General features: G+C 33.8%; 1 long non-coding RNA gene across 1 annotated transcript in view; it reads left to right on the top strand.

Annotated features, from left to right (window-relative positions):
* Positions 1 to 16993, top strand: part of LOC110597434 (uncharacterized) — a 313342-nt gene that overhangs the window by 219227 nt on the left and 77122 nt on the right. The gene's annotated exons all lie outside the window — the stretch shown is intronic.

The raw sequence follows: 16993 nt of genomic DNA on the forward strand, positions 1-16993 counted from the left end.
AAAAGTGTGTCACATTAGATTGGATAGAGAGAAAGGATGGGAGAGGAGGGGAGGAATGGAGGGATAGGAAGAGAAGCAGAATAGAATAGACATTATGATTGATGTATGTACATTCCATGTATGTATTATATGTCAAATACATTCTGCTGTCATGTATGACTAAATAAAATAAAAATAAATTGTATGGTAAAACAAACAAACAAACAAACAAAACAAAAAAAAACTTAGATTTTCTGTAGTTTATCCACATAATATATCCAGCAGCTTGCAGAGAAAATTGAGTTAGCTAAATCTCAGTGTGATCCATAAAGAAAGTGTCCTTTCCTGCCTTAGCTTGGCCCCACACCCATGTGTTTATCACAGCTTATTTGCTTTGGTAGGTGTCACTTCCATGATAGTTATCTTAGAAACCAGTTTTAGCAGTTTAGCAGTGCCTTCCTTTTTCTAACCTGGCTTCAACAGGAAAAGTGTAAACCAGGGGCAATTGCAAATTTACATTCTCTATAGGGTTCAGTCCCTTGTACCTTCCTCTTTTGCTAGAGTTGTAACCTGTGAATCTCCAGGCTACTTCTGATGTACTATGACCCACCAATACTTCTATCTTTATACCTCTAGTGAGGATATACTGGAGACACTTGCTTCCTTTATTCTCCAAAGTACCTCTTTTTTTTTCACAGAGGGAATATTACTGTTCTGTCCCAAATTTTCTAAACCTGACAATGTCTAAGGTTTATCTTACAGGAAAAAAAATTCCAGAAGGTATTTTTTATTTTCCAAAACAGAGCACACTCACATGCACACACATTCAACAATGAAGTAGGAATCCAAGAGATGTTTATATTATTATTTCCCCTAGAACAAATAAAATTTAAAAAAAATCCAATATCTACTTCTCCTCTTTGGGCTCTAAACATTCTTATCATGTCTGTTAGCAAACATAAATTCTTCATTCAAAAGTATAATTAGATTATTTTTCAAGAAGATTATAAAAAGATTATATGTGTGTGGTTCTCTGGTTCAGAGTGGACATGTCTCTGTGCGGGTATGCAGTAGTGATAGCACCACGGTGATGGGCATGTGTATCCTGTCTTCCTGCAATATGAAGCATAAGTATAGACATAAGATTTATACCCCCAACAATTACTTAAGGCAGAAAATGAAAAATGTTCTGAGTAGTAAAAAAGCTACATACCAAAGATATTAAAGAAAGGTAGAATATTTACTAGACTGTTTTGTACAGAGAAGCTGGAAAATTTTAACTGAAACTGTAAGGAAGTTATGGTTTTAGCTGATCTGAAATCTCAGTAGCAGTTAATTAAGAGAAAGGAATGAAATTCAGGATGTAAATGGTGTACTGAAGAGATTTAAGGTGTTGTCAAATAGCCTGCTTTTTAGGATTGTTCATCGTGGTTTCTACGAGGATTTTTGCACATTTCCAGCTGAAATCTTGGTGTGTTATTATTTCTTAGAGCTATTTGTATTTTTGAAAAATAACTATTTCTTGAATGGTTCTTGTATAGTGTGTTTATGATGAAGTCACAATTCCAGTAGCCTGAATTGAAGGTTTTGCAGATACCAGCTAACGTTGGCCTTATTAAAAACGTTTCTCTTCTCCAAATATTTTAGCAAAGAGAAAATTTGAACAAACAGGAAATAGTAAGTTGATCTTAGGGAACTTTTTTAGCAAATTTTCACTCTATACAAAATTGGATGGCAACATAATCTAAGGATCTGAATATCTTTAACAAAAACATTTTTCTTGTTTGTTCTGATAACTTGTTTCTGCAGCATTGCACTAGTGTATTGAAAAAGACATCTTATTACATGAAAGTCCAGTGATGTGTAAACACACTGGGCAGCATTGGAGACTGACCCTACTTTTTTAATATTTAATTTTTCTGCTACCAACTATCATTTTCTCCCCCTGCTTCGAATAATAGAAGGTAAAGAAAGACATTTTATTCTAAAATCTTGTATAGATGCTCTATTTTTATCTTTTTGTATACATAATCAGGAAGTTGTGATATCTTGAAAGATCCAGTAAAAATCTTGGAATCACATAGCTTTATTGAGTACTAGAATATTTTCAGAACTTGATGAGAGATCTACAGCCTTATTATGCCTATCCAAGAATAGTATGTCATCAGAATATAATATTTACTATTGATAGAGTAATTGTGAGAAGGCTTGATTTCTCTCCACCACCCATTATGGTTTCATGGACATTTATGATCATTTTAGTCCAAAATTAAATCATTTGCTTAAAATAGACCTGCAGTTTTATTCTTGCATGCTTAAACCTTATTACATCTTAAGATAGTATACTATCAAAGGCATTGTACTTAAAAATCAGGCAAAGCATGACCAAATCTGAGTTTACATAGTGATAAGTTATATAAATCTGGGTAAATTACTTAAATTTATGTCTTTCTTATGAGTGAATGAAAATAACAACTACTTTTAAGTTTTGTAGGACTAAGTGAGGTACTTTGAAGTAAATTCTCCAGAATAGAGCAGAAGGATAAAAATAGTACAAGTTATATTATGCCTTGATGCCTGTTTCACTTATGAGAATATAAATGGTTTACTGATTTTGTGAATGTTCTATTAACTGCATAACTCTGTGTTTGTATGTGTGTGTGTGTGTTTGTGTGTGTGTGTGTGTGCGCGCACGCGCGCTTCTGTTTAGAGAAAGGGACTTGGATGCTAGTTGAAAGATTAAATATGGAAAACTTTACTACAATAAAAATCTCATTGAAATGAAAATTTTAAAAAAGGATAAAGCCATCATATGCTGGGAAGCAAAAATAAAATTATCTAATAGTGGACCTGAAAGTTGAAATAAATCTGTATGGTAAAACCAAATGCATTTGGATTGATAAAATACATGTGTTATGGGCCAAGCTATATGGGCAATGACCAAACAGACTCCATTTTACCCTGAGACTCTATATCATGTAAGAAATGCTTCTCCCATGGGAAAGCCCCACCTCTGTACCCATTAATAATTACCTAGCATACCATATTTGGCAACACAAAATACCAATTCTTATACAATGTAAAATTGTTTCCTTTGGTTTCCATTTTTCTTGGGCAATGTACCTTGTCAGAGATTGATTGTCTAGATGTTAGTAACCATTCTCTAACTGTACTGAACTAGGGTCATTTTGATCCCCTTCCCTTCTGCTTGCTTGATGCTGTGCTAACTTAGAAAGTCCCATGGGAAATACCAATGTACCCATGCATTGTCTCCTTACCTGCCCAATTCAGCTTCCGTACCTGCTTGCTTGCAGTACATCAACCGAGATGTGGCTTTTGCCTTTAAATATCCTAAAATGTCGAGGATTGGGGCAGTTTGTTGTAGAAGCAGTTATGGATCTTGCTGGGAACAGTTGCCCGCCAGCTGGCTGGCTAAATAAAAACTCTTGAAATTGGACAAAACTGGGATTTGGTGTGTTGTCTGAGCAACCTGTACCGAAACACATGAATCAATAAAAAAATTCATATAATTACTGCTAACTTAATGTATATTGATAATTCATATTTTTATTTGTTCTTTTTAGTTATACATGACAATAGTATTTGTTTTGATATATCTATACTAGTATGGGATATACTTATTCTAATTAAGATCCTAGTTTGGGGGATGTACAATGATGTTGAGATATATTGTGGTATACTCATATATGTACATACACAAGTTATATCAGACTCATTCCACTGTCCTTTATGTTCCTATCTTCCCTCCTTCATTCCCCTTTGTCTAACACATAGAATACATATTTTTGACAGTATACAAATGTGATGTGTTTATTATGTCAAACTTATTATAATATTCTGAATTTGATTCCATATGTTTACTGGAACAGAATGATGATTAGAAGTTACCATGCATCATGTAACTAAAATAAGGCAGAGTATGTATTGAAATTAGGGCTAAAGATATATAAAAATTTGCATATTTGTGTATAACTTGTGTACTTAATGTATACATATATATCACTATGTACATAAGCACTTCCTCTATTGTATATTGTTATAAAGCTATACATAATTAATTCCCCAAATATAATCACATTGCTTTATGTTTTGATGTAGAAAATTTTAATGCACTTAAAGTTTCTTTCTTCTCTTTTCTGTATGTTTCTATCATTACTTTTAGTAAAATCAGTAATAGGCATTTATGTTATTTTGACTTCATTACTTAATTGAACAGTGCATTAGTATATCATAATATATTTATATTATTAAAATATTGGTTTTATTCTTTATTTTTATTCTTCATTTTAGTCCACTCATTGTCTATCTTAAAATTCCCTTATTGATATTTATTTCCAAAGTGTACAAATAGAAGACATACTATTGGGTTTCCTACTCCCCCCCCAGCCCTCAATTCTAAGACACTCATTCCTCCTGCTGCAATCTGATTTGTTCCCCAAATCTAACACCAGCTGCTAATCTTCTATATGTACATGAAATCCACAGTGGAAGGCTATTAGGCTTTCTTTCTTCTTGGTGAATGTGCATATCATTTAGAGCATGTCAAGAGCACCCATGATAGGGTTGCTGGGAGAAAATCTTTACAAGTACCCATACTATGTAAGTGTCTTAATTGTTCCTCTGTTCTTAATTGATTACCTGGCTTACACAGGATTTTACATGAAAAATCATTTTTCTTTAAAATATCAAAGTTATTGCTCCATATTTTAACTTCCCACATTGCTTGTAAGAAGTCCAATCCAATTCAAATGTGATTCTTAATCCTTGACATATTAATGACTTTCCTGAAAACCTTTAGTATCTTTATTATATCCCTGGTGTTAAAAATTCTGAGTGACCTGCCTACCTTGGCTTGTTTTTTGTTTGTTTGTTTGTTTTTTAATTTTACTACTCACTTAGGACATATGCCTTTTATTTTGTGAATTTTTTTACATTAATTCCTTAATAATTTCTCCCCTATTTTACTGTCTTTATTACCTCTCTCTGCCTCACCTTTTGTTATGTTTTGTAGCTCCTATAGATAGGACACTGAACTTCCTGGACCAATACTCTATAATCTTTTAATATCTCTTTCTCCTTCTGTTTTGCCTGTACTGTTAGGATAATTTTTTAAATCTATCTTCAAAAACACTTTAAAATGAAGTAATTATATTTTATTTAAGAGTATTTTCTGGCTTTTTATTGTTCACTTTTCACCAAAAATGCCTTGTTTTTTTCTTGTGTGGGGAACATTTTCTCTTATTTTCAGGTCCCTGAGTTTTGTTGGGTTTTATTTTTCTTTCTCTTAAGATCACTTTGGTACATATTTATTTTACCCTCTGTATTGCTGATGGAATATGGGACCAGGACTTTTGTTTGTTCAGTAAACTTACTAAGAGGATCTGAGTGGTTTTGTTCCTTCAAAATTCAAAATTCTTATGGTGAAACCTAATCTTCCACATGATGAAATTTAGATAAGAGGCTTTCAGAAAGTGATCAGGTCACAGGGAAGAGACTTCCTAATTGGGCTTAATGATCATTTCACCAACCTCTCTGTGAGGACACAAGTAGACATCATCTGGGAACTAGGAAATCACCCCTTATCAAACTCCAAACCTGTGAGCACATTGATTTTGGATGTCTCAGCCTCCTGACTAGGACAATCAATATTTTTGTTCATAAGTCACTTAGTGTTCAGTGTATGGCATTTTGTTATTGAAGCCTGAATGAACTAAGACCATTTAATCCACCTCAGGCACCTAATTTTGTCATCATGAGGAAGTTGTTCCTATCTCTCTTTACACCACTCCTCTCTGACTTTTGAGTCACAACAGAAATTTTTAAGCAAATTTACTTTCTTTCTGTCAGTTCCCTCAGCATCCATATTTGTCTAGCTCTTTCTGAACCAAAATAAGGTAAAATGAAATATGTATTTAATTACTTACTCTAGAGCTTAGAGTTCTTCCTTTAAAGTCCTGAAGAAATCTAAATATAAGGTCAGACATTGTGTAAATTAAAAATGAGCTGTGGGCCAATATTCAGTGTAAATAATTTTGAATTATTTTTAAAAGTCTGGGCTGCTATGACACCTCATCCCTATTACTGGAGTACTTCTTGTGGGAGTGTTTGTCTATCCAGAGTCCTGTGCCATAAAGACAGTGAAAGTTCTGTAGGAAGACATTGCTGGTGTTGGCTTCTGAAGGCAGGAACCAGGGCAGATACTGAAGTAAGCCCAAACTTTTTTTTATAATGAAAAGAGAACCCTTTAGAGAAAAGGAATATTGGGAATTACACTTCAGGGCCCAACCTCCACAGTGAACAATACAAGATTTAGGCTTCTGAAGTAACTAATCCTTCCTGCTTATTTACAGTTTGTGATCTTCAAAGTGAAGGCTACCAATTAAAAATGCTCCATTTTGGGGCTAGACTTGTGGCTCAGTGGTAGAGCACTTGCCTAGCATGTGTGAAACACTGGATTCGATTCTCAGCCCACATATAAATAAGTGAATAAAATAACAGTCCATCAACATCTAAAAAATATTAAAAGAAAAATGCTCCATTTATTCCCAGGGCCTCAAATCCAACACATTACAGTGGGAAAGGGCTATGGGAAATGTGCACTCCACACATTAGCAGAAGAGCTCAGCTGTGTGCACTAATTATGATAGACATCCATTCATCAGGGACTTACAAACAATAATATAAAAACAATAGCAGCAAAGTGAATGAAAGACAGTCATCATAGCCATATGGTAGTTAAGTAAGGAAATGGAAAGTGATTTTAAAATGACGTATAACTTCAAAGAGTTTCAAAAAGGTATTGAGTCACCATAAAAAATTGTATTTACAAAACTTAAGTGGAACATCCAAGATAGAGAAATTCAGGACTTTAAAAGATAGTTTTCAAAAACTTAACGAAACAAATACAGGAATAGAAAAATCACAATGAATAGAGATGAAACCTTAGATATTAATATGGCAGATATGAATAAGTTTATAAAATTGCCTCCTATGGTAAAGTAAAACTGCAAAGATAAAAGAGAGGAACTGTGGGAAAATGACAATTTGCTCAAACCAATCCTTGCTCACACCTCTCATAAAACCTCCCACTTCCACCTCCAGATGCTGCTCTGTGCAGCCTCCTCTAGAGCATCCTCTGCACTTGAATATCTTCCCATACAACCCCACATATTTCCCCAACTTGGAAATTTAATATCCTTTGTCATAGATTTTGGCCATTCTAAAAATGAGCACTGCTGTTTATACAGATAATCCTTTTCTTTGCGCACATTCTCATTCTATTGTATTCAGTCTAATATCTTGAATCAGAAATCTGATGTATTGCAAACTGTGAAAATGCGGCAAGTTAAAAAATTAAATTCTTGGGGAATTAAGAATAGTATCTTAATTTCCTCTAAGATAAAAAGGAGATTAATAAAGATCAGAAGAAATTTCTCGACGTTTGCATCTCCAGACTCTCTTCTCTGCCACACCTTATCCTGCCAAAATTCTGCTTCTTTAGGTTCTGCATGTTCCAGAACTTTGCTAGATTTTCTTTCAAATACCATGCCTCAGACTTCTCTGCAAAATCCATCCTATAATTCACAAAACCAGGTTGGTGATTCTCTTCCTTTGTATTACAATAGTATTGCACATTTATTTTGATTAAAGATTTCATCATCTTTTTTTATAGTTCTATATTGTTCATAATGTCTCATTTCCCAACACTTGACACACTTCTTAAAGTAAATGACTTCATATATTTAACTTCCTTTTTATAGAGATGATCACAGTTCATGATATGTAGACATTTGTTGGCTGTATTATGAATACATGTATGCTTCAATGCACTGTTGTCAGACTCCAATAAAGTACATATTTGAAAACCCCAGATGCATCATTTATACTCAAGAATTACTAGTGTCATTTCCTGTTTCAGTAGTTAGAAGTTTCTAGACAAACAGAATCCATCTATCATCTATAGCTCTATCAGCAGATATTTAATAATTTTTTTTAAATGTGACTGTGGGACCTGACAATTTTAAAATGTGTAAGGTAGGCCAGTAAGCTGGATATTCAGGCAGTAATTGATGCTATAGTGTTGAAACAGAATGTCTTCTTTCCCAAGAAATCTTAGTTTTCATTCTCAAGGTCTTCAGTTCATTGGATGAGGCCTACTCATATCATGGAGATTTAACCTCATTTACCTGAATAAAAGTCTTCTGATTGTACATGTCAACTATATATATAAAGTACCTTCACAGCAAGACCTAGATTAGTATTTGAATAATAAGTAAACACTATAGTCTAGCCAAGTCAACATATTACACATTGTTATGGTTTAGATATGAGGTGGTCCCCAAAAGCTCATATTTGAGACAATGCAAGAAAGTTAGAGGTGAATGATTAGGTAATGAGAGCCTTAAACTAATGAGTGCATTAATCCCCTAATAGGGATTAAGTGGGTGGTAACTTTAGGCAAGTAGGGTGTGGCTGGAAGATGTGGCTTACTGAGGGTGTGCATTTTGGGTATATATTTTGTCCTTGTCAAAGAGAGCATTCTCTCTCTCTCTCTCTCTCTCTCTCTCTCTCTCTCTCTCTCTCTCTCTCTCTCTCTCTCTGTCCTTCCTGTTGTGATATTCTTAGATGTTTTCTTCTGCCTCACCCTTTTGCCAATATGCCCTGCCTCATCTCAGACCCTGAAGTAGGGAGTCAACCATCTATGTATTGAGACCTCTGAAACTGTGAGCCCCCCAAAAAACTTTCCCTCCTCTATATTGTTTTTGTCAGGTCTTTTGGTCTCAGTATGAAAAAGTTGACTAAAACATCCATCCTCTGACAGTATTTCTGTCTAATCAAATCAAGGACAGAGGAATCCACTTCCCATTTTAAACAGTATAAGCTAGTTTAAAAAGGAGGAAAAAAATTATTTATACAATATCTACCATATGAAATCTGACCTTTAGGAAAAGTTGTTGCTGAGAGTGGGCTATAGATTTGGGTGTACTTAATAGAAAACAAAACATTCATTTACTTTCCACCAGTGATGATTCTGATTAGGAAAGCTCCAGGTGATAAAGTAGATTTGAGCCACAAGAAAATTTTTATCAACTCAGGAGTTTCCAGCCCTTCACATACAATTAGACAAATCACTCTCTAACTCTAGATTATAAATAATTAAAGAAAAATTCTCCTAAATACAAACTAAGTTCTCAGAACACTCTAATATGCCCCCTGCTTAACTGAAAGTACCTTGAACTTTTCAACATAATGTACTGCTTTGTGGAATTACCCCTGGGGAAGTGTCATGGTTATTACCAATTTATCTACTTTTAAATATTTGGAGTCAAAGCTGCTGAGTTTTATTACTGAAGAACCCTTAAGGTATGTAAGTAAAACTGGAGGAAAACACTGATTGCAGCCATAAGCATTGTATTTTGTTTTCATTTTGGTAAAAGTGCTTCAAAGGAAATAGGTGTCCTGTTGACACAGAAATTAAGTTACAAGGTTTTCATGCAACTTTTAAGCAGTAAATCAATTTATTTTAATTAAATAAGTAATTTTTACATATGAGTATCCATTATTATGTTAGGAATAATGTCTTCTTATGATGACAAACCATAAAAAACTTATTAAAATTACAGACTCATTTTTTTCTATAAATTAATACTGATAATTTAATAGTAATACTCAAAATGTGTGTATAATTAATAATCTAGTAAAATCAATTACATCCAATACTTTTAATCTATGATTAATTCATATCAAATACCAGGAAAATTGATGCCTTTAAGCTTATTTCCAACATTTCTTGGCATTATATAAATGATATAAAATACATATGTAAGAATGCATTTTGCTGTTATTTTGCTGAAATCGATATTTTCATTGTTGAACCTAAATGATTCAGTCCCAAGATTAGCTGCCTCCTTCACTGGTTCCTTAACATCTAATGAGTAAACTTGATTTTCATTCTCAACTTTAGGAGAGTTATTTTTTTCTAGAATAAGGAAAAGCAAAAATTAATGCTCTTTCCACTTCATTTTTCTCTTTCAGCTTTACACAAGCAATTCTACCATTTTCTACTATTTTACACCATGTGTTTGCTTTTTTTCATATGCTGTGTGCTTTCTGGAGTTTATGGGAGAAACATCAGTGAAGTGCTCCTATACTGGCTTGTATACCCAATGTGCACTTCTGCAACTTCTACACAGTTTTACCTTTGATTTATGTTTTATTGCTTATGGTCTAGAGATCATTTTTAATGCATCCATACACAAGCATTGTCTCAGGGAATTTATGTATACTTCTCCTATAATTTAGACAGTACATTTACTTGGTAGCTATTATTTTCCATTTTAAAGGGGTGGGAAATGAGGATCAATGTGTTTAGATGATATGTTCTTGTTCACATATGTAAGTCATTATACTAAACCCTTCCTGACTTCAGTATTTAGTGTACTAATATTTCCTTTTATAAAATTTATTTTATAGTTGTAGTTGGACACAATACCTTTATTTTATTTATTCATTTTTATATGGTACTGAGGATAGAACCCAAGATCTTGCATGTGCTAGGCAAGCGCTCTACCACTGAGCCACAACCCCAGCCCCAGTAATAATATTTCTAATAATTTTTCAGAGGGTATTTCTCAATTATATAAGCCTTATTCCATCAGCTTATTGGTTGAGGCCAGTTGAGATTTGAAAATTTATATATATATTTCTTTTTTTTCTTTGAGAAGGTAAAAAGTTGTTTTCCAAAGAGAAAAATTGGGCTTTTATTATGGATGTAGGATATATTTAGGATCTATTAGCCCTCTTCCTTGGCAACTTTTATTGTATCATTACTGGCCTAATTTTACCTTTTTACTTTCTCTGTCAGTAATAATTTCTAAATTAAAGAAGAATTCTAAATTGGTAGTTGCAGAGCTGACTCAACAATAATTTTAATCACTGCTTGAGAGAGTGAATCTTTTTCCATGTTCCAATATTTTCATTCCCCTTCCCCTATATCTGCTAATGCTGTTATTCTAGTTCCCAGAGTTCTTAAATTTAACTTGTCCTATTTTCATCAAAGTAGAACTAATGAATACATTAACCCAATAATTTTCATTAACCTTCATGTTTTAAAATATATCAGTAACATTATTATAAGGTTAGATATTTTTGGAAATAAATATGCTCATTTAAAAAATCTTTCCACTAGTCTTATATTTATTCCTAATTTTTCAACATTTATTTTGTAGCAAGGTGAGAAAAAGTAATTATTCTCTTTAATCTTTCAAATATTTCCCTGTGTTCCCCTAAATATCCCATAATAACTTGAAATTATGTTGATATTTGTGCTAGTTGTAACCCAGTGAGTTAGAGTATAAATTATGTTTTTCACTTCCATTCTGAGGACACTAAAATATGGTATGCTTTCTCTTCCTATCTACTCCTAAGACACAGTAGTGTGAGAAACCTTGTGTTTCAATTAACCTGACTATAAAGTGAAGGAGGTCCCGCATAATTCAATCATATTTGAATGGCTAATAAACCTTGATAGCATTAAACCAATGATGCTCAGGACTATTCTATCTCCATCTTCATTGTCTGACCTACCCTATTCTGTGTAATACACCAAAGAATGCCTCGAAACACTTGACAGTTCCTGCCTCCTGCTCTCAGACCTTGGCTGCAAATTCCTTTGTTCATAGATCATTACAATTTTTGTAATTTTATTTAATTCTAGGTTTTTCTGGCTATTTTTTCCTCAAGATACCTAAATAAGTTCAATTCTGTGCCAGAACATAAGTTCAAAACAATAATATAAAAATAGAAGGTAAGCATGGTGGCTGATGGCAGGCACCTGTAATTCCTCTACTGGTGAGGATGGGTAGGAAACTAAGAAGTTCAAGGCCAGACTGAGCAACTTAAGAGAGATCCTGCCTCAAAAGAAGACAAAACAAAACAAACAAAACAATTAAAAAGGCCTGGTCATATAGCTCAGTGACAGAGAAAGTACCACTAGTTTCAACATCAGTGCTGAAAAAAAAAAAAGATTTCAAAGTATATTTCATAAACAATAACAGAGAATCAATTATGTGTTTTTAAAAAAACCTAATAGCACTCAATTGAAGATGAAATACATGTAATACATAATATGTAAATAGGAAATAAGTGTTTTGATATAGATTTGTAATTACAAGACATGAATAATTTTGTTCCCAAAGTAAAAAGTATAGCATAGCTCTTAGACAAAAAGAAGCCCTCTTCACACAAAATGCACACAGCCTTATGAATCTATAAGTATACATTCTTTTGTATTGGTGTCCATTATAGAAAAGATATGGTAAGTTTCATAAATCAGTACAGTATAATACAAGACAGATACTGCTTTCTGACTGACTTCTTGAACTCTCAGATACTTTTGTATTGCCTTTGTCTTTAATTAAATGCTCTTAATTTTTTACCACATAATTGACTCTCTGTTACTGGATATGAAATATACTTTGATCTCATATATTTAAATAAAAAAATATATGAGATGCTGAAGTCAAAGAACAATTACACATGTTTCAAATTCTCACTTGGTCCCCTACTGTTCAATAAAATTCCCAACCCCATTCTTAAGCATTCCCAGGAATACAGAGGCCATCTTATGAATGTCCTCTCACAACCTCATAGATGACCTGGTAGGTACACAGAATTGGATTGCCTGGTTTTTTTTCTAACTCCACAGTTTATTAATAGAGCCCTCAGCCTCAGGCTCTTCATCTGTAAAATAAGAATGTTAATAGTGCCAACATCACATCACTGTTGCTAGGAAAAAAAGCATTAAAATAATTTCCAAAGTACATAGAACAATGTGTGGCACATAATAAACACTAAGTAATTTTTTTACTTAATAAAAAGTGCTACTAATCATAGACATTTTATGTCTCTTTAATACAATATAAATGAGTCTCTGGAAAGCAAAAATAATCATTTTAACCAAAATATACTCTTTTAATCCACACTGAAAGGCATTTAATTTCATCAAAACATCTGTCCCCAACTCCTAGCAATTTTCACATGGAATCATAGTGCCCCCACTGTGGAGGAAATCCTCAGGTTCCCACTGGTCCGCTAATTCTTTCATGTGCTGGTATTCGTCTTCCAAGATGGAGCCTTAATGAAAGTCTCGCATCCATCCTTGTTTTCTTGCCCCCACCAGTACTAGCCTATGTTGGACATCTAGTTTCTTGTATTATTTTGTTGTTCAGATTTTTCCTTGTCTCCAATCAGTCCCCTTTTTTTAAATAGTTTTAGTTGTAGATGGACACAATGTCTTTATTTTATTTAGTTAGTTTCATATTTATTGAACCCAGTCTTCATTAGTGCTAGACAAGCGCTCTACCACTGAGCCACAACCGCAGCCTTCCAGTCAGTCTTGCTATCACTTATGTACTCACTACCATAGACCAGCTTTTATGTTTAGGGATCATACCACTCACCTTTCCTCTGATCTTTCTTATTGCTATACTTTGTTCCTAATGTAGGCTTTTGGTGGGAGTCATTTGCCTCAAAAGTTTTACAAAGGTAAAGCAAAAGTATAACTCTTTGTGTGTATATTTGATTTCATTCCTGTGTTTATGTCTCCCTGTGATTTTGCTGTACCAGAGCCTTCCCTTGTTCTCAGTATAGTTTTCAGTTTCCATTCTGATGGGAAGCCAACCCAGAGAAGCAGATCATTGTCCTGAGGAAGCCCTCATACCACTCCTTTTCCCTAATTCATTACTTGTCTTATGTTTCAAAGAAAACAGAGTCTATCTTGTATTCTCTTTCATAGCAATATTGTGTGCAAATTTTGAATATCTAAATAATACGAATGTCAGAATGAATAAGCAAATAAATATATAATATAAATTTTAAAAAATGTGTTTTTATTTCTCTGTTGAGTGATTTGATGTTTCACCGACATAACTATGTTGTAGCATAATACAGGAGTAGATAAAAATTTAGCAAATGAAACCAAAATAGGAAAATAGGCAGAAGCCAATATATTGCCTTCTACAGTGAAGGCATGTAAAAATCAATATAAACATAAGTAATTTTAATTTTCACCTGCTAGTAATATGATGAAAATGTCATTGCTTATATGAACCATGACCTCCATAGTAATTATCTAAGTTATGTAAATAATTATTTAAAGCTAAACTGACAAAAGAAATGCATTTCCTTGAGAGAGCGCAAATTTCATTACTGGTTCAGACATTTGTTATTCCCCAAAAGCTCAGGTGTGAGACAATGTAAGAACGTTTGGAAATAAGATGATTGGGTTATGAGAGCCTTAGCTTTAATCATTAGTTCACTCATGCAGATTAACTAGATAGTAACGAGGCAGGTAGGGTGTGGCTGGAGAAGGTGGTTCATTGGGGGCATGACTTTGGGGTTTATATTTCCTCCATGGTGAGAGGAGTTTTTTCTTGCTCCTCCCTCGAGCTATGTCCTGAGCTGGTTTCCTCTGCCATACACTACCATCTGATATTCTGCCTCATCCTAGACCTAGAGTAATGAAGCCAGACGTCAATGAACTGAGACCTCTGAAACCATGAACATGAAAATAAACTTTTCCTCCTCTGAAGTTGTTCTTGTCAGATCTTTTGGTCTCAGCAATGAAAAAAACTGACTAAAGCATTCATAATTACAAATATTTATACACATGCCAATATTCACATTTATATTCTGCATTAGTTGGAGTGTTAGTCAACTTCTTGTCACTCTGACTAAAATAACTGACAAGGATAACTTAAAAAATGAAAAGTTTATTTTAGGTTCATTGTTTCAGAGGTCCAGTCCATGGATGCTGACTCCATTGTGATGGGCCTGAGGGGAGGCAGAACATCATAGTGGCAGAGGGTGGTGGAGGAAAACTACTTAGTTCATGGCATTTGAGAAGCAGAAAGAGATGAGAAACCAGGGACAAAGTATTACCACCAAGGAATGCCCCCAGTGACTACTTCCTCCAACCATGCTCCATCTGCCTACTAACACCTGGTAGTCCATTCGAATTATTAATCTATCTAATGGATTAATCTACGGATGCAATTACAATTCTTATATTCCAATCATCTAACCTCGAAAATTCCTGCATTGACTAATATGTAAGCTTTTGGAGGAACAATTCATATTCAATCCATGACAAATGGGTTGCTGATTTGTGTAGTTCAGGTAGTTATAACAAAATACCATAAATGAAGTATTGTATAAATGATAGAAGTTTTTTTTTTTTTCCTCTCATAGCTCTGGGAACTGAGAAGTCTTAGACCAATGATGAAAGATGTAGTATATCATGAGGACCCATTTTCTTGTAGGTGGACACTTCTCACTGTGTCTCCCCATGGTTGAAGGGGCTAACTAGCTTTCTTAGGTCCCATTTATAAGGACAATGTGTTAATCAGCTTTCTATTACTGTTACAAAATGCTAAAAATAATAACCTTGTAAAAATAATTGTTTATTGTGGCACACAGTTTTAGAGCATTCATTTCATTATTTGTTGATCTCATTGCTTCGAACCTGTTGTAAGACAAAATATCACAGCAGGACCATGTGATACAACAAAATTACTTACTTTATGGATAAGAATGAGAAAGAAGAAAAATATAGGCTTCCCTTCCATTATCTCTTTTAAATGCATGCCTCCAGTGACCTGAAGACTTCACACTAGGCCTCACCTCTTTAGGTTCCACTACTTCCCAACAGACTGTGGGGATCAAGTCTTTACCACATAAATGTTTGGGGGACACATAAGGTCCAAACAGCAGTCCCATTCATAAGGTTCTGCCTTCATAAGTTAGTCACCTCACAAATGTCTCCTTTCCTGATATTAGCACATTTGTGATTAGGTTTCAACATATTAATTCGGGGTATATAAACATTCAGACAATAGCACATATCTCTATTCTCCTATGCCACATGTGTTCTACTGGTAGAAATCTCATCAAGTTCTAATTTTGAGCTTCTTATCACTATTACAGGAGAGTTCAACATCTGAGAGATGGGTAATGAGCATTATAGATGCTATGAAGCTCAAAAGACTAAAATGTCCACTTATATTTCCCATGAGAGTCGATATTCAAAGCACTTAAGGACCGTGAATCTTCAGCTTTTGAAAATCACTTAAAGGTTGTGAGTCACAGTGCAGACACACTGGGCTCAAAGCCTCCTCTTCAGTTCTTTATCATTCTCTACAAATTTAGGTGTTCTTCCACGGTTTTGGCTTCACTCTGTAGATGCAAGACTCACATATGAGGGACTTTACAATCTAAAAAGAATCACTGCCAAATGAAATCCAGAGTACAGCAAGAAATCTACTTTATTTGTTATATCACAATTCAGTCTTCAGTTCTAATAGTTTGTTTGCTAATCCTACTTGACTGAATTCTTGCAGAGGTCTTTAATCTGTAATGATATTCATATAAATGCCCACAAGGAGTGCTATAGTTAATGGTGTGTTGTCATTTCCATTATAAACTCCCGATTGCATGAGTAACAGAAGAACTAAGAACCTGTGACTTTCCTGGCTAAGGGCACATTTCAATGGTCTTCTAAATTACAGTATTAGCCAAAGTACTTTTGTCAGGCAGTATTTTCAGTCAATTTAAGAAATAGCATTAAAAGAGAAAAAAGAAACAAAAATTCTACCCACAATCCTAACAATCAAATAAATATATGTAGGTAAAATGTGTGTGTGTTTTTTAACATAACTCATGTTGTAAATATATTTATGAATAATAAACACAAATATTCACAAAGTAAGTTTTATATGATCATTACATTACTGAGAGCTTTTTTTTTTACCATTTGCCTTCAATTAAATATAAAATAAATTTACAAGCTTGAGGAAACTGTCAGGTTTTTGCTTTACTCAAGATTTTAAACAATCTACTACCATATCCAGAGAGGCATGAATGAGAAGTATATTAACATGTATTTTATAAAAGACCATTTTGTAATATAAACCTTAGAAGGAACTCATAATTATAA

This window comes from Ictidomys tridecemlineatus, assembly GCF_052094955.1.
Source record: "Ictidomys tridecemlineatus isolate mIctTri1 chromosome 8 unlocalized genomic scaffold, mIctTri1.hap1 SUPER_8_unloc_1, whole genome shotgun sequence".
Classification (NCBI taxonomy): domain Eukaryota; kingdom Metazoa; phylum Chordata; class Mammalia; order Rodentia; family Sciuridae; genus Ictidomys; species Ictidomys tridecemlineatus.